The following is a 19252-nucleotide window of genomic DNA, read 5'->3' on the forward strand; positions in this document are numbered from 1 at the left end:
ATTGGAAGAAAAAAAAAATGTAAGCCAAAGACTTGTCCTGAGATTTATCTAGCAGTAAAGCTCAAACTATTATTAAACCTCAAATCATACCTAGCTTTCACGAAAAGCTTATAAAGAACATTTATTTTTTGAATCCTCTGGGGAACAGAGCTTGAGAAAATTAGTTTGATATAAAAAAAAAAAAATCTTAAGGAAGTAAAACAAAAAGAAAATTCTGCCTTTTAGCTTTAGTAGGAAATACTGGAATGTATTTTTTAAGCCTGATGCACTATATGATAAATTAATATTACAATGAGTCACTAGGAGGTGAAAACATGTTTTTTTGTTTGTTTTTAGTAAGTAGAAGGCTGGGAATAAATATTATTTCAGAACCACACATTTCTAATTCAACCAAAGTGTTCTCCACGTTGATTCCTCTCTCTACTCAAATGGTTAAAAACAATAATGTTTCCTGCAAAAGAAATAAATGAAGATGTTGTTGTGTGCTGTCCAGTTGATTCTGAGAGGAAGAAACACTGCCCGGTCCTATGCCATCCTCACAACCGTTGCTATGCTTAAGCCCACTGTTGCAGCCACTGCGTCAATCCATCTTGTTCAGGGTTTTCCTCTTTTTCGCTGATCCTCTACTTTACCAAGCATGAAGGCCTTCTCCAAGGTCTGATCCCTCCTGATAAAAACATGCCCAAAATACTAGAGACAAAGTCTCCTCATCCTTGCTTCTAAGAAGCATTCTGGCTGTACTTCTTCCAAGACAGATTTGGTATATTCCCTACTCTTCACCAACACCATAATTCATCTGTCCTACGTTAGGTATAATTATGCCTTGTGTCCAATTAAAGGAGGGGAATTTTTCCCAGTTATCAGGCTCCTTGACTTTGGCTATTACTGCTTCTTGTTCAGAAATGCTTTGGGTCTGAATAATCCTGGCAAACCCTCTATTCCTGTGGATAATCATTAACCAACATTTCAAATCCTAGTCATTTACAGTCAGATCATGTTGGCCCTCCTTTTCCAGAACTACAGCGAGGGGAAAAAGTGTAGGGGGAGGGGGGTGGAAATAAGGAAGTTTTAAAAAACTTCATTTCTTCTGGTTTTCTAGAACTGGATAACTTTGGCTTTCTTTCTGATTTTTCCCAAGAAATAGCCCAAATGATTGTACAATTAAATATTATGCAATTTTTAAGCAATAATAAGTTTCCCACAGGGATCCTATCCCCGAAATTAATAACACACATTGATGAAAGAGAGGAAAACAAAGCAAGAAGATAACAGTAAGCCACCAAGTATTTATTAGATACTTAGAACATGCTTAGCAATAGTGCCAAAGTTTTCTATTTTGTTAGCTGGGTTTGGCTAGAAGCTTCACAGAGTACAGCTCCACTTCAATATCTTTTGCTTTGATCTTGGCAAAGTATCTTTTGTTAACGTCTTTGAAAAACAAACAACATCCCCTTCCTCCAGCCCTTATCTTACCTTTCTTCTTTTAATTATATATATATATAGGGTTTATATATATATATATGCCATCCTCTGTCCTGTCGAAGAGAAAGCAGGTGAGATTCTTGTCGCCTCCTTTCATTCCCACCACCGGCTCCACAGCTGGTGGGCAGTTAGGAAACCATACTGCTTCCGGGTGTTGCGTCAGATGCTAAATTAATCACAGCATCAGGGCTAAAATATTTACACTTGCCCGGAAAACAGCTTTTGGTGGCTGAAGCACCAACTTTCTGAATTCTGAGTCATTCTCCTGGAATAGAATACCATGTAAATATGTTCACACCCACAAATTTATTGAGATCTCTGGAAATTATCTTGAACAAAGTAGGTGTTTCACTGCACTGGCCCTCAGGCTTGCCTTCCATGAAACACCCTTTCTCAGTGAGAAGAGTCAAACACATTAGCTAAGAACTCTGAGCCACCAGGAGCCTTTAAAGAAAGATTTGTGTTTCGACAGTCCACCCATTCTGTGGTATGAAAGACGTAGCTAAGATCTAACTTCGACTCATCTTCAATCCTGTCCAGCTGTGTTGCAAAAATTAAGACATGTTTCTTAGGAATTGAAATAGTGGCAGCTGGCATGATAGCTAACACTCCATTATTTCTGTGCATACATGTACTCCCAATTTTCCATAGCCATTTTGCCCTTGCAATGTCATCCCTCTACCATCCTATTTCTGGACCATCTCCCTGCAGCAAGAGTTAACATGTACACATGGAATAACATTCAATATAATGTTAATATGAAAGAGTAAAATAATGTAATTAGTAAACAAATATATTAAAAAGCAAAGCATTTGGGTCATTTATCATTATTCTAAAGTTGCTTCCTCCACTGAGTTTATTGCCTATCAAAGCTAAAAAAAAAAAAGTGTATACTGAGCAACTATTTTTATTGGTTATTACCCTTAGTTTGGAAACCCTGGTGGCATAGTGGTTAAGAGCTATGTATGGATGCTAACCAAAAGGTCGGTGGTTGGAATCCACCAGGTGCTCCTAGGAAACCCTAGGGTGCAGTTCTACTCTGTCCTATAGGGTCACTATGAGTCAGAATCGACTTGACAGTGATGGGAATAGAAAGAATGGAAACTCTTAGTTTAGCTTTACTATCCCAGTCCTGAGAGATGGCTAAAGAAAAAAAAGGGGACAGAGCAATGAAATTATAATTAGTAGCAGGACCAAGACTAGAGTATATCATCCTTTCCTCATTTTTCTTCCTAATAGTACTAATCAAGGTAACCCATTATCCAAAGAAAGATAAAACCAAACATCTCTAATAAAGGCATATTTACTATTCTCCACTGCCAATATATTTATTTTTTCCAGAATTCAATACCACCCTCTGCCAATTACATATCATTTGATTGTATTTTATAAACCAAAAATCAAGCCTGTTACCACTAATTCCAACTCTTGGTGATCCCCAGTGTGTCAAAGTGGAACTGTGCTCCATGGGTTTTCAATGGCTGATTTTTTGGAAGTAGATCACCAGGTCTTTCTCCCAAGGCACTTCTCGGTGGACTCAAACCTCCAACTTTTCAGTTAGTAGCCAAGCCTGTTACCCATTTGCACCACCCAGGGACTTGTTACATGTGATACAAGCTGAGTCTAATTAGCTTTGCACCTGTTTTTCTTTTCATGTTTATACAGTGACAGCCTGAGAAAATCTTTCTTATTGTTATTGCTATTAAACCCCACTGGAGCTTACTGCAAGGCAGATTTGGGTCTTATGTAAGTCCATCTCATGCCTTGTACAAGAATTTCGCTAATAGACCACACTATATATAAGTTTCTAACACTTTCTCCAGCATAGCCTCAAAGACAATACTAGAGAGAGGCTCGCTGCTCTCCTTTTTGTTGTTGTTGTTAGGTATCATCCAGCCAGTTCTGACTCAGAGTGACCCTCTGTGCAACAGAACGAAGCACTGTCTGGTCCTGAACCATCTTAACAATCGTTAGGCTAGAGCCAATTGTTGCAGCCACAGTGTCAATCCATCTCATTGAGGGTCTTCCTCTTTGTTGCTGACCATCTACTTCACCAAGCACGATGTTCTTCTCCAAGGACTGATCCTTCCTGACAACATGTCCAAAGTATGTGAAACATAGTCTTGCCATCCTTGCCTCCAAGGAGCGTTCTGGCTATACTTCTTCCAAGACAGATTTGTTCATTCTTTTGGCAGTCCATGGTGTATTCAATATTCTTCACCAACACCACAATTCAAAGGTGCCAATTCTCCTTCAGTCTTCCTTACTCATCGTCCAGCTTTCACATGCATATGAGGTGAAAACACCACGGCTTGGGTTAGGTGCACCTTAGTTTTCAAGGTGACATCTTTGCTTTTCAACACTTTAAAGAGGTCTTTTGCAGCAGATTTGGCAGAAGCAATGTGTCTTTTGATTTCTTGACTGCTATTTCCATGGCTGTTGATTGTGGATCCAAGTAAAATGAAATCCTTGACAACTTCATTCTTTTCTCCGTTTATTATGATGTTGTTTATTGGTCCAGTTGTGAGGATTTTTGTTTTCTTTATGTTGAGGTGTAATCCATACTGAAGGCTGTGGTCTTTGATCTTCATTAGTAAGTGCTTCAAGCCCCCTTTACTTTCAACAAGTAAGGTTGTGTCGTCTGCATAACGCAAGTTGCTAATGAGTCTTCCTCCAATCCTGGTGTTCATTCTTCTTCATATAGTCCAGTTCTCAGATTATTTGCTCAGCATACAGACTGAATAAGTGTGATGAAAGGATACAACCCTGATGCACACCTTTCCTGACTTTAAACTGCACTCCTTAAAAACCCATATTGAGAAGTGAATATAAAATACCCTAAGCCTCATCTGACAGCATCATGGAAAAGGAAGGAAAACTTGTTCAGTTTCCTTGTCTGTCATACAAGGGAGCTGGGTTAAATGACCTTAAGATCATTTGAGCTCTCATAGTCCATGAAGGTTGATTCTTTTAGCAATGTTTTAAGACCTTAGAGCCACAGAGACGGGACATAGGTTTAGAAATTTATTTTATTTGCTTTTACTGAGATTTCTCCCTTTCAGGAGAGCTCCTCATTTCCCATGTCCCAACCTTCCTGCCCAGAGTAAGAAGATGGCTGTAAACATAGTATAAAGATGGCTTTATATATTAACTAACCCATAGAACAAGGAGCCTAGGTGGTGAAAGCAGTTTAGGATCAGCTGCTAACCTAAAGATTGACTGTTCAAACCTACCCAGTGGCTCCACAGTGGAAAGGTCTGGTGAACTGCTCTTGTAAAGACTACAACCAAGAAGCCGTATGGAGCAGTTCTACTCCATCACATATGGGGTCACCATGAGTCAGGGAAGCATCAAAGGAAGATGGAAGGAATACACAGAGTCACTGTACCAAAAAGAGTTGGTGGACGTTCAACCATTTCAGGAGGTAACATATCATCAAGAACCAATGGTACTTAAGGAAGAGGTCCAGGGTACACTAAAAAAGCATTGGCAAAAAACCAGGTTCCAGGAATTAACGGAATACCAACCGAGATGTTTCAACAAACAGATGCAGTGCCGGAAGTGCTCATATATGCTAAAAAAAATTTGGAAGACAGCTACCTGGCCAGCCAACTGGAAGAGATCCATATTTGTACCCATTCCAAAGAAAGGAGATCCAACAGAATGCAGAAATTATCGAACAATAACATTAATATCACACACAAGTAAAATTTTGCTGAAGATGGTTCAAAAGCAGTTGCAGCAGTACATCGACAGGGAACGGCCAGAAATACAAGCCGGATTCAGAAGAGGACGTGGAATAAGGGATATAATTGCTGATGTCAGATGAATCCTGGCTGAAAGCAGAGGATACCAGAAAGATGTTTACCTGTGTTTTATTGACTAGGCAAAAGAGTTATGGATAACATTGTGAAGAATGGGAATTCTAATCACAGAACACTTAATTGTGCTTATGAGGAACCTGTACTGAGACTAAGAGGCAGTCATTCAAACAGAAAAAGGGATACTGCGTGGTTTAAAGTCAGGAAAGATGTGTATCAGGGTTGCATCCTTTCACTGCCATACTTATTCAGTCTGTATGCTGAACAAATAATCTGAGAAGCTGGACTATATGAAGAACAGGGCTTCAGGACTGGAGAAAGACTCATAAACAACCTGCAATATGCAAATAACACAACGTTGCTTGCTGAAAGTGAAGAGGACTTGAAGCGCTTACTGATGAAGATCAAAGGCCACAGCCTTCAGTATGGATTACACCTTAACATAAAGAAAACAAAAACCCTCACAACCGGATCAATAAGCAACATCATAATAAGCAGAGAAAAGATTGAAGTTGTCAAGGATTTCATTTTACTTGGATCCACAATCAACGCCCATGGAAGCAGCAGTCAAGAAATCAAATGATGCATTGCATTGGGCAAATATGCTGCAAAAGATCTCTTTAAAGTGTTAAAAAGCAAAGATGTCACTTCAAGGACTAACGTGCACCTGACCCAAGCCATGATGTTTTCAATTGCCTTATATGATTGTGAAAGCTTTACAATGAATAAGGAAGACCAGAGAAGAATTGATGCCTCCGAATTATTGTGTTGGTGAAGAATAATGGACTGCCAGAAGAACGAACAAATCTGTCTTGGAAGAAGTATAGCCAGAATGTTCATTAGAAGTGAGGATACTGAGGCTTCACCTCACATACTTTGGACATGTTATGAGGAGCGTCCAATCCCTGGAGAAGAACATCATACTTGGTAAGATAGAGGGTCATCAAAAAAGAGGAAGACCCTCAATGAGGTGGATTGACATAGTGGCTGCAGCAGTGGGCTCAAGCACAACAAAGATTGTGAGGATGGTGCAGAACTGGGCAGTGTTTCACTCTGTTGTAGGCAGGGTTGCCATGAGTCAGAAGCTATTCGATGGCACCTAACACCAACAGTAATCGGTCAGGGGCCAACTCGACGGTAGCTAACAACAACAACAATCCATAGAATAACTCATTTCTCATTAAATAAAACAGGAACTCAGGCCCAGATATTGAATGTCTTTTTGGGGTTTCTGAAAAAGTCAGGGTCACAGACTAAATCTGCAGTGTGGTTTGAAGTTCGATTTTAAATTTCATGTTCTTATTAGGAAATACACTGTTCAGAAGATCCACGCTCCCTTCTTTATTTAGTGACAAGAGAACTGAATCTGGCTGGTCATTTACATTTCTTGTTAAATAAAAATGCTAGACTGGTTTCCCAGAATGAGTCACTCTATAATGTTTAAAAATAAATAAATAAATAATGTTTACTGAGTAAAAAATAGCTACAGTATTCAAAATGCGAGTATGAGGAAATAGAATGGTAATAAAAGATACGCATCCCTTCTGGGCAGCTTTCCATCTTATAGAAAGAATAGAGAAATGTACTTCTGCTTTACCATAATTCTGCAGAGTTTCACAACTAAGCATAGTTCCTAGTGCCAGTATACAAAATTAGTGCTCTCTGGCTGTGTGTGGTTAGTGGAGCCACTAAAGCCGCTTGAAGGAATCCTGGTGGCACAATAGTTAAGAGTTTGGCTGCTAACCAAAAGGTCAGCAGTTCAAACCCACCAGCTGCTCTGTGGAAGAAAGATATGGTAATCTGCTTCCGTAAAGATTACAGCCTTGGCAACCCTGTGGGGCAATTCAACTCTGTCCTATAGTGTCGCTATGAATCAGAATAGACTTAATGGCAGTGAGCTAAGGCTGCTGAGGTGAGAATGGAAAATCTCCTGGAACAGAGGGAGTTTTAAAGTTAGGGAGGGACATAGTTAGGTGGGGAGAAGGAGGAAGAGTTCCAGGGAGGATGAAGAGTATGTATTGTGGCTCTGAGAAAGGTGAGAGTATGCAAAGAATAGGTTATTCAATTTAGAAAAAAAAGAAGTGATGGTAAATTGTCTTTTCAGTGTTTTATATCTATTAACTGATGCATTTATTCTTAAAGTAAAATGCCTTTTTTTTTACTACTATGTAACATGCATTGTGCTGGATGTTACATAACTTTAAATATCATTACTGTGGTGATGAACTACAAACAAATACCCCTCTTTCCATCTCCATTTTTATTATCTCTAATGACAGAACTAGTGTAACCAAAGCACGACGCCTTTTACCATGGGAAACAGACATGTTCTGTCTGCTATAAATCAGTGTAGCTGTTCACTAAGTCGGGTCCTTACTCAGAATCCCAGAGAATGGCCAATTAGCACTTTATTTCATGTTCAGGCCTTGTATTCTACACCATCCATGGAGATTTGAGAGTGGCTTCTTTAGTCTATTGTTCTAACCATTCTCCTATTTCTTTCCCCAAGTGTGGGGCCTGAGTTCTAGCATCTCAGGCTGTACCCCAATATTATCCCCTATCACAATAGACATCACCCTTTAAACTTCTGTCCCTCACGCCTTTTTGTCTCATTTCTCCCCTCCCAAACACAGTCTCTCAGTTCTTCTTAACCTCTTGTCATTGTTGTTGTTAGGTGACATCAAGTCAGTTTCAACTCATAGCAACCCCATGTGACAGAGTAGAACTGCCCCATAGGGTTTTCTAAGTTGTAATCTTTATGGAAGCAGATACCAAGTCTTTCTCCTGTGGAGCCACTGGGTGGGTTCAAACCGCCAACCTTTCGGTTAGGAACCGAGTGCTAGGAGATGTACTCGAATGCATAAAACAGAAACACATCTAGAGTGGTTTAATTATATAAGGACTTGTTTAACTAAAGTAATAAGAATCCTAGGAGCAGGCAATCCAAGATTTGTAGAATGGTTTAGTGATGCTACAAGGAAGTAGGCCTTTCATCCTCCTGTTTTTCCATTCCTTAGCAAAGGTTGCTACAGTCCCAAGCATTATATGCATTCCAGGTAAAAACAGGCAGGAAGCAGAAGATTTCTACCTACTTACATCTCATTGGCTGAACTGAGTCATATGGCTACCCTTAACAGCAAGGGAGTCTGGGAAGGTAAGACTTTAGATAGAGGAAAGGCTAGAATGAGTGTTGAATGAGGAGGCCCTTATCATATCTGCTACTGATTCCAGCTCCCAAGTCCAACCTCCTTTTGCCTTCTTCTTCCGCATGAGTTTTCAGTCATTTTTAGCCATGTCTGAAACTACAGTAGGATGGTTTGGGTATGTGGATATGGGAATGAAGCGTGCTTCTTATTCAAGAGTTGAAAACAAAAAGTACCCTTGGGATGATCTGGCTTCAGAACAGAACATCTAAAAGATAGTGGAGCCTCTCCCTGTGAGGATTTACTTAAGGAAGCCCTGGTGTTGCAGTGGTTAAGAGCTCTGCTGCTAACCAAAAAGTCAGCAGTTTGAATCCACCAGCCACTCCTCGGAAACCCTGTGGGGAAGTTCTGCTCTATCCTATAGGGTCCCTATGAGTCAAACTGGACTCTACCACAATGAGTTTGGTTTTTCTTTCTTTTTAGAATTCTCTTGTTCTTTATTATGCTAAAAACGTGTTTGTTTCCCAGCTTGAACTTAGAGAGGATACGACCACTTTCTATTAGGCAAATCTCAGTAGGTGTCACACTGTACAACCAGCAAAAGAGGCTGGAGATAGAATCACCCTTCTCTGCTTGTGTGATAGTTAAGCTTGTGTGTCAACTTGCATAGGCCATGATTCTCAGTAGTTTGGCAGTTATGATGTAGTTTGGCAGTTGTATATTGATGTAATCATCTCCATGATGAGAGCTGATATAATCACCTCCATGTTGATATCTGCTATGAGTAGCCAATCAGTTGAAAGGGAGTTTTCTTGGGGGCGTGGCCTGCATCCAATATATGTGGGTTTTCTGGCAAAGTTCACTGACTTTTGCTCTGTTCTGTGTCCTGCATTTGACTTGTCAGCATCTGACCTCTAGTTCTTGGGACTTGGGCTAGTAGCCTACCATCTGGCCTGTGGATCTTGGGTTTGTCAGCTCCTGCAGCTATGTGAGTCAGGAAAAGCCTCCAGCCTGACTCCTGACCCACAGACTTGGGACTTGTCAGTCCCTACAACTGTGTAAGCCATTTCCTTGAGATAAATTTCTCTCTATATATGTGTACGTATATATGTTTCACTGGTTTTACTTCTCTGAAGAACCCAGCCTAAGACAGCTTGGTATTTCCACTTACGTGTACAATCATCCCATCAGACTCAGCAGGTATAAAGAAGATATTACCTTATTCTTGCCTTCTATAACTTTGCCTTCTTTGCCTCCACAAATGCTTCCCTCATCTGGTTTTTCTATTTTTTCACCAGCACTATTCAATCACTCAGGCCCCAAAGTTCAGGGTCATCTTGAGAATTTCTCTATCACAAACTTTCTCATAGCCAACTGGTTCACACGTCCAATTGGTTCTTTCTTTTCTTCGCCTTCCTGGTGGGACAGACACTCTGGAAAACAATTTGGGAGTTTCTTATAAAGTTAAACACATACTTACTATACCACCTAGCAATCCACTTCTGAGGTATTCACCCTAGAGAAATAGAAGCTTATGTTCACAGAAAAGCCAGTACATAATGTGTATAACAGTCTACCCATAATAGGCCCAAACTGGAAACTACACAAATGTCCTCCAATGGAGTGAATAGATAAATAAGCCGTGGCACATCCATTCAGTAGAATGCTATGCAGCAACACAGAAGGAATGAACTGTTGAAATACACAAGAATTTGGATAAATCTTAAAAGCATTATGCTGTACAAAAAAAGCCAGTCTCAAAAAGGTTATATACTCTATAAGTTCATTTATATGATCCTCAACAAGACAAAACTATAGGGCTAAAAAACAGATCAGTGGTTGCCAGGAGTTAGGAGTCATGGGAGGGTTTCACAACAATAAGGTAGAATAAGGAACTTTTTAGGCTAATAGAACTTTTCCGTATCCTGACTGTGGTGGTGGTTATACTGATCTCTACATGTGCTAAACTACATAGAACTGTATACCAAAAAAAAATTAATGTATGATAATTTTAAAAGAAAAAAGTATATATATATACATATATACTTTTTTCTTTTTAAATTATAGTACATTAGAATTTATGTGTATGTATATGTAGATATCTCTCACCATATATGTATACACGTATACACATCAAACCAAACCAAACTTGTTGCTGTTTACTCAATTCTGACTCACAGTGGTGCTATAGGACAGAGGAGAACTGTTCTATATGGTTTCCAAGGCTGTAAATCTTTACAGAAGCAGACTCCCACATCTTTCTCCACGGTGCGACTGGTGGGTTCAAACTGCCTACCTTTTGTTTAGCAGCCAAGTGCTTAACCATTGCACCATCAGGGCTCTCTCTATCTCTTTCTGTCCCTGTCTCTATATACACATATATCCCCCACATGTCTGTCAGTTTGTCGTACTGTGTGTTGGTGTGATGCTGGAAGTATGCCACCAGTATTCAAATGCCAGCAGGTCGCCCATGGAGGACAGGTTTCAGCTGAGCTTCCAGACTAAGACAGACTAGGAAGGACCCAGCAGTCTACTTCTGAAAAGATTTAGCTGATGAAAACCTTATGAATATCAGTGGAACATTGTTTGACATAGTGCTGGAAGATGAGCCCGTCAGCTTAGAAGACACTAAAAAGAAGATTGGAGAAGAACTGCCCCCTCAAAGTAGAGTTGACTTTAATGACGTGAATGGAGTCAAGCTTTCTGGACCTTCATTTGCTGATGTGGCATGACTCGAAATGAGAAGAAACAACTGCAAATATCCATTAATAATTGGAACATGGAATGTACGAAGTATGAATCTTGGAAAATTGGAAATCATCAAAAATGAGATGGAATGGATAAACATTGCTATCTTAGGCATTAGTGAGTTGAAATGGACTGGTATTGGCCATTTTGAATTAGACATTCATGTGGTCTACTATGCCGGGAATGACATCTTGAAAAGGAATGGTGTTGCATTCATCAACAAAAAGGACATTTCAAGATCTATCCTGAAGTACAGCATTGTCAGTAATAGGAAAATATCCATAATCCTACAAGGAAGATTGGTTAATACAACTATCATTCAAATTTACACACCAACCACTAATGCCAAAGATGAAGAAACTAAAGATTTTTACCAACTTTGGCAGTCTGAAATTGATCGAACATGCAATCAGGATGCATTGACAATTACTGAAGATTGGAATGCGAAAGTTGGAAACAAAGAAGGATTGGTAGTTGGGAAATATGGCCTTGGTGATAGAAACGATTCCTGAGATCACATGATAGAATTTTGCAAGACCAACGATTTGTTCATTGTTCATTGCAAATGCCTTTTTTCACCAACATGAATGGAGACTATACACATGGAGTAGATGGAATACACAGGAACCAAATCGAGTACTTCTGTGGGAAGAGACGATGGAAAAGCTCAGTATCATCAGTCAGAACAAGGCCAGGGGCTGACTGTGGAACAGAACATTAATTGCCCGTATGCAAGTTCAAGTTGAAACTGAAGAAAATTAGAACAAGTCCATGAGAGCCAAAGTACGACCTTGGGTACATCCCACCTGAATTTAGAGAACATCTCAAGAATAGATTTGATGTGTTGAACAGTAACGACTGAAGACCACACGAGTTGTGGAATGACAAAAGAAAGCAAAAGGTCATTAAAAAGCCAAGAAAGAAAGAAAAGACCAAAATGGATGTCAGAAGAGAGTCTGAAACTTGCTGTTTAACGCCGAGTAACTAAAGCAAAAGGAAGAAATGATGAAGTAAGACAGTTAAACAAAAGCTTTCAAAGGGCAGCTCGAGAAAACAAAGTAAAGTATTATAATGACATGTGCAAAGACCTGGAGATGGAAAACCAAAAGGGAAGAACACGCTCTGCATTTCTTAAGCTGAAAGAACTGAAGAAAAAATTCAAGCCTAGAGTTTCAATATTGAAGGATTCTATGGGGGAAAACATTAAATGACTCAGGAAGCATCAAAAGAAAATGGAAGGAATACACAGAGCCACTATACCAAAAAGAATTGGTCGACATTCAACCATCTCAGGAGGTACCATATGAGCAGGAACCAATGGTACTTGAGGAAGAAGCCCAACTGAACTGAAGGCATTGGTGAAAACCAAGGCTCTGGGAATTGATGGAATACCAATTGAGACGTTTCAACAAACGGATGCAGCACTGGAAGTACTTACTCATCACCGCCAAGAAATCTGGAAGACAGCTAGCTGGCCGACCAAATGGAAGAGATCCATATTTATGCCTGTTCCCAAGAAAGGTGATTCAACCGAATGCGGAAATTATCGAACAGTATCATTAATATCACACGCAAGTAAAATTTTGCTGAAGATCATTCAAAAATAGCTGCAGCAGCATATTGACAAGGAACAGCCAGAAATTCAGGCTAGATTCAGAAGAGGACATGGAACCAGAGATATCATTGCTGATGTAGGATGAATTCTGGCTGAAAGCAGAGAATACTAGAAAGATGTTTACCTGTGTTTTATTGACTAGCCAAAGGCTTTGACTGTGTGGATCATAACAAATTATGGATAACATTTCCAAGAATGGGAATTCCAGAACACTTAACTGTGCTCATGAGGAGCCTGTACATGGATCAAGAGGCAGTCGTTTGAGCAGAACAAGGGGATACTGTGTAGTTTAGTCAGGAAATGTGTGCATCAGGGATGTATCCTTTCACCATACTTATTCAGTCTGTATGCTGAGCAAATAATCTGAAAAACTGGACTATATGAAGAAGAATGGGCCATCAGGATTGGAGGAAGACTCATTAACAACCTGCATTATGCAGATGATACAACCTTGCTTGCTGAAACTGAAGAGGACTTGAAGCACTTACTGATGAAGATCAAAGACCGCAGCCGTCAGTATGAATTACACCTCAACATGAAGGAAACAAAAATCCTGACAACCAGACCAATAAGCAGTATCATGATACATGGAGAAAAGACTGAAGTCAAGGATTTCATTTTACTTGGATCCACAATCAACACCCATGGAAGCAGCAGTCAAGAAATCAAAAGACACATTGCATTGGGCAAATCTGCTGCAAAAGACCTCTTTAAAGTGTTGAAGAGCAAAGATGTCACCCTGAAGACTCAGGTGCTTCTGACCCAAGCCATAGTGTTTTCAATCACCTCCTATGCATGTGAAACCTCGACCATGAATAAGGAAGACCGAGGAAGAACTGACGCCTTTTAATTGTGGTGTCGGCGAAAAATATTGAATATACCATGGACTGCCAAAAGATTGAACAAATCTGTCTTGGAAGAAATACAGCCGGAATGCTTCTTAGAGGCAAGGGTGGCAAGATTACGTCTGACACACTTTGGACATGTTGTCAGGAGTGCTCAGTTCCTGGAGGACATCATGCTTGGTAAAGTAGAGGGTCAGCGAGAAAGAGGAAGATCCCCAATGAGATGAGTTGACACAGTGGCTGCAACAATAGGCTGAAGCGTAACAACGATTGTGAGTATTGCACAGGACTGGGCAATGTTTAGTTCTGTTGTACATAGGGTCACTATGAGTCGGAACCGACTGGATGGCAGCTAACAACAACAACATACATATATACATGTATGTAGCACAAACCATTCAACTGATGGGAGTAGAAGTATTTTAAAAAACTGTAAACTGGCCAGGAGGAATTTGCATGACAGTATGTCATGGACAACTGTCAGAATGAAGACTGGCTAAACTGGAGATTTGGTTAAATGAAGATCAATTTAACCTCTTGATCTATGTACTTTCATAGTTCACTCTTAGTATATTATTGTTTGAATTCTCTAGATTAAAAATCTCAGTATAAATGTCCTTCATTCTTCATGGACAATCCATTATGGAAAGACAGTAACAGTTTTTTGGTGATTTTAAAGCCCCAGGCATACTTTCCCCATGGGCTAATTCGAATTCTTTCTTAGCTTAAACTTCTCAGTTTCTCTTCACTGCCCTCACTTAAATTCTATGACCTTCACCACTCCCCTGTGGGGAATGCCTTATGTAGTGTTAGCACAGTCAAGGTCATGAGGGACTGCTTATATCTATTGATAGGAAGCACCCTGCAAACCCTGCCCATCACCCTGACAGAGGCTTGCTGCTTTCACAAAAGAAAGACGAGTGACAGCACGGAAGAGTAGCTCCATGAGGCATCCACAAGCACTGACCAATGCTTTTGAATGCAGGCTCTACTGAGGCCAGACCTTGGGAATATTTCTTCTGAATTAGATAGACACCTATCTGGGGGAACTCAGTATTTCCCTGTGTCTATCATATTTTTCTTCTCCAAAAATCCCTGGTGGTGCAAATGGTTTGCATCTGACTACTAACGGAAATATTGGGGGGTTAAACCTACCCAGTGGCGCCCTGAAAGAAAGGCCTGAGAGTCTGCTTCCATAACGACTATAGCCAAGAAAACCCTATGGAGCGGTTCTACCCTGTAACACATGGGTTCATCATGAGTCACAATCTACTCAATAGCAATGGGTCTGGTTTTTGTATTTTTATCATCTTTTCCTTCTCCAGAAGTCTCGAAGGAAGAATGTACTCTTCTCAAACACTAATAAGCCTCCTGTGTTCTGAACTTTACCACCTTTTCACAGTCAAAATCTCCTCCTTTTCTACAATGGAACACATTTTTCTATACTCCAAAACCATTTATCCTTTTGTAATCATTTTCCCCCCATGGAATCAAGAAAATATTTTGCTATTTTTTTTTTTGTTCTTCTTTGCTTTTTATTTTTTTGTTTTGTGCTTTAGGTGAAAGTCTACAGCTCAAATTAATTTCTCATTGAAAAATTTATACACATATTGTTTTGTGACATTAGTTGTATTCCCCACAATGTGACAGCACACTCCCCCTTTCCACCCCAGGTTCCTGTGTCCATTTGACCAGTTCCTGTCCCTTCCTGCCTTCTCATTCTGCTTTTGGACAGGAGTTGTCCATTTGGTCTCATATATCTGATTGAACTAAGAAGCACATTCCTCACATGTATTTTTTTTTTTATAGTCCTATCTAATCTTCTTCTGAAGAGTGAGCTTCAAGAATGGTTTCAGCTCTGGGTTAACAGTGTGTTCAGGGGCCATAGTTTCGGGAGTTGTTCCAGTCTCCTTCAGACCATTAAGTCTGGTCTTTTTAGGTGAATCTGAATTCTGTTCTACATTTTTCTCCTGCTCTGTCCAGGACTGTCTGCTGTGTTCCCTGTCAGGGTGGTTATTGCTGGTAGCTAGGGACCATCTAGTTCTTCTGGTCTCAGGCTGGTGAAGTCTCTGGTTCATTTGGTCTCTTAACCCTTTGGGCTAGTATTTCTGTTTCTTTGGTTTTCTTCACTCTCCTTTGCTCCAGGTGGGATGAGACCAATAGATGTGTCTTAGATGGCCGCTCGCAAGCTTTTAAGACCCTAGACACCACTTCACAAAGTGGGATGTAGAACATTTTCTTTATAAACTATGTTATGCCGATTGACCTAGATGTCCCCTGAAACTATGGTCCCTGGGCCACAGCCCCTGCTACTCTGTCCCTCATAGTGTTTGGATGTGTCCAGGAAACTCCTTTGCTTTTGCTTTGGTCCAGTTGTACTGACTTCACCTATGTTGTGTGTTGTAATCATTTTTGATGATTTAGATCATCTTACAATGGATGGAAAAATGTGGGGAGACTTCTTCATGCCTCATGTGTAGACAGTTGTTAAATCATTCGTTAGGTGCCTCTTCCATAATAAACAAATGATGACCTTACTTTTTTTAGATATTTATTTTCTATTCCTTTAATATTGTTGTTGCTCTACTCTGAAACTTTTCTGAAGAATAGGTAGAATTTTCCGTCTGGATGCAGTGTGCTGTTAAGAGTACATCTGTCTACTTAAATCAATGTATGGGAACCTCAAACCATTTGAGACGTATAGAACAGAATCTGCAGAGAGCCGAGTCCCTCCCAGACACTGTTGTTGTTTGTTGTTAGCTGAGACCCTGTGTGTTACAGAGCAGAACTGCTCCGTAGGGTTTTCTTGGCTATAATCTTTACAGAAGACGTTCACCAGGACTTTCTTCTGTGGGGCTGCGGGGTGGGTTTGAACCACCAACCTTTAGGCTAGCAGCCAATTGCAAACCACTTCCACCACCCAGGCTCCTTCATCCCAGGTATTATAGGATGTTTTTTTGGGGGAGAAATCAGTTAGTATCAGATCATGACTGGGGCATTTCTTTTTCTATAGAACTCTTCTACCTGATGAGAGGAAGCTGCAAAAAAAGTCTGGAGCTGGAGAAACGGAGACCACAAGAAAGTCCCACTGGCTCGGTTGTCTTTAGCTGCCCTAACTCTGACCTGAAAAGAACTCAATATTGGTCTGTCAGAAGGAAGAGCATGGCAATTGCCTGGTCAAGAACGGATACTATGAAAGGGCCAGATGCCATCACATGTCTCTTCTCCCATACTTTACGAACACTCACAAGCACTTCTTGGAAGTCAAGGCTTTGAGCTCATCAAATTCAAGTCTGGGCTCATGTGCAAGATTTAATAATACCTGTCAAGGACACTGGAAACCCTGGTGGCATAGTGGTTAAGAGCTACAGCTGCTAACCAAAAGGTTGGCAGTTTGAATCCACCAGGTGCTGCTTGGAAACCGTATGGGGCAGTTCTACTCTATCCTACAGGGTCACTATGAGTTGGAATTGACTCAACGGCAGTGGGTTTATCAAGGACACTGGGGAAAGCGTGGGAATAACAAGAAAGTTTTGATTTAAAAGCCGTATGATAATTAGACATTTTGCATGGAGATACCTAAAAGTCAGCACTAGCTAATTTTAACAGAGTAAACTTCTGGAAAATGCACAAGAAAGTAACTTCACTTCTGAGTTGAAATCTTAGTTGTTTATATATCCACTCCTGTCTCACCTACCTAGTTTCCTTAAAAAAAAAAATACATTTCCTCTGCATAATTTCCCCAGGTCCGTTTCTCCTCTTTTAAAATAATGACTATACTATGTGGAATATGACTTTCATTAATAAGGCAAGTGAAGAGTTAATTCATCAAAATATTTATTAACCCTTACTGTGTGCAAGACAGGATCCCTGGTGGCACAGTGATTAAGTGCTCGACTGCTAACCAAAAGGCTGGCAGTTCGAACCCACCAGCTGCCCTGTGGTAGAATGATGTGGCAGTCTGTTTCCAAAAAGATTACTGCCTAGGAAACCCTTTGGGATGGTTCTAGTCTGTCATACAGGGTCTCTGTGAATTGAAATCGACTTCACAGCAATGGGTTTTTGGTTATAATCAAGACATTGTTAGGCTCTGGGGCTACAACTGACAAGGTTTCTGCAGGTCCTGCTCTTCTGAAGCTTACCCTCTAGAACAGTGTTTCTCTACCTTTTTTTTTTTTTTTAATTGTCCCCCTAAGGAACTGTTTTACACATTTTTTTTCTTAACCACTTCCACCATGAAATTTTAATACCACAGATACACTGTGTCAAGAAATCAAAAGACGCATTGCATTGGGTAAATCTGCTGCAAAGGACCTCTTTAAAGTGTTGAAAAGCAAAGACGTCACCTGGAAGACTAAGGTGCACCTAACCCAAGCCATGGTATTTTCAGTCGCATTATATGCATGTGAAAGCTGGACAATGAATAAGGAAGACCAAAGAAGAACTGACGCCTTTGAATTGTGGTGTTGGTGAAGAATATTGAATATACCATGGACTGCCAAAAGAAGGAACAAATCTGTCTTAGAAGAAGTACAACCAGAATGCTCCTTAGAAGCAAGGATGGCAAGAGTGAATCTTACATACTTTGGACATGTTGTCAGGAGGGATCAGTCCCTGGAGAAGGACATCATGCCTGGCAGAGTACAGGGTCAGGGTAAAAGAGGAAGACCCTCAATGAGGTGGGTTGACACAGTGGCTGCAACAATGAGCTCAAACATAACGATTGTGAGGATGGCTCAGGACCAGGCAGTGTTTCGTTCTGTTGCGCATAGGGTCGCTATGAATTGGAACCGACTTGATGGCACCTAACAACAACAACATATCTGTGCTTTATATATAAAACGATTTTTTGCCCCCACGAGCCAGTTTTTACCCCACAGGGGGTGATATTACCCCCACTGAGAATGCATGCTCTAGAAGGAAAGACAATAAGCAGATAAATAAGAAAAATACCTGTGATAAAGGAAATGAAAGTGACTAAAAACAAGGGCATGGTTACTTTAGACCAAGATGTCATCCAGTTGTTTGTGCTGAATAAAAGGGAGAAAGGAAACAGTTGTAAGGATAAACGCTTCTGATTTCCATTTCTTCTCTACCTCACTTAAACTGGAAATATAGGATTGTTTCATCATCCCATTTTTTTTTTTTTTTTTGCGTGCAACTATAAGCCTGGAGGTAAGCATCTGGTAAGGATGCCCATAGTTTCCTGGTCCTATTTTCCCTGGAGCTTAGTTGTTAAAGCACCTCATCTTAAACTTGAAAGATAAAGATTAAATGTAATTCACGATGTACAAATAACTTCTCTTTTCCTATTTTTCAAACAAACTCACGTTAAGCTGTGCTGCCTCGCTTAAAGAAGCTTTTCACTCTAAGCAGCAACTTTGCCGAATACCAGACATGTGTGGAGTCCAGTCTACTTTCTCATTTACTTTTATACAACTCTGAATGGATCATTGTTCTTTGGTAGAAGTATGAGACAATCAAAGATAAATTTAACCTGCTGCAGTTGTGGTACAACAAAACACGGGTGTTTGCAAAATGTTCTCTCCACATAGGGGTGCGTTCCAACAAAATGATGAAAGCAGTGTGGCTTATGCC

The sequence above is a fragment of the Elephas maximus genome, chromosome 1 (assembly GCF_024166365.1).
Source record: "Elephas maximus indicus isolate mEleMax1 chromosome 1, mEleMax1 primary haplotype, whole genome shotgun sequence".
Lineage (NCBI taxonomy): Eukaryota > Metazoa > Chordata > Mammalia > Proboscidea > Elephantidae > Elephas > Elephas maximus.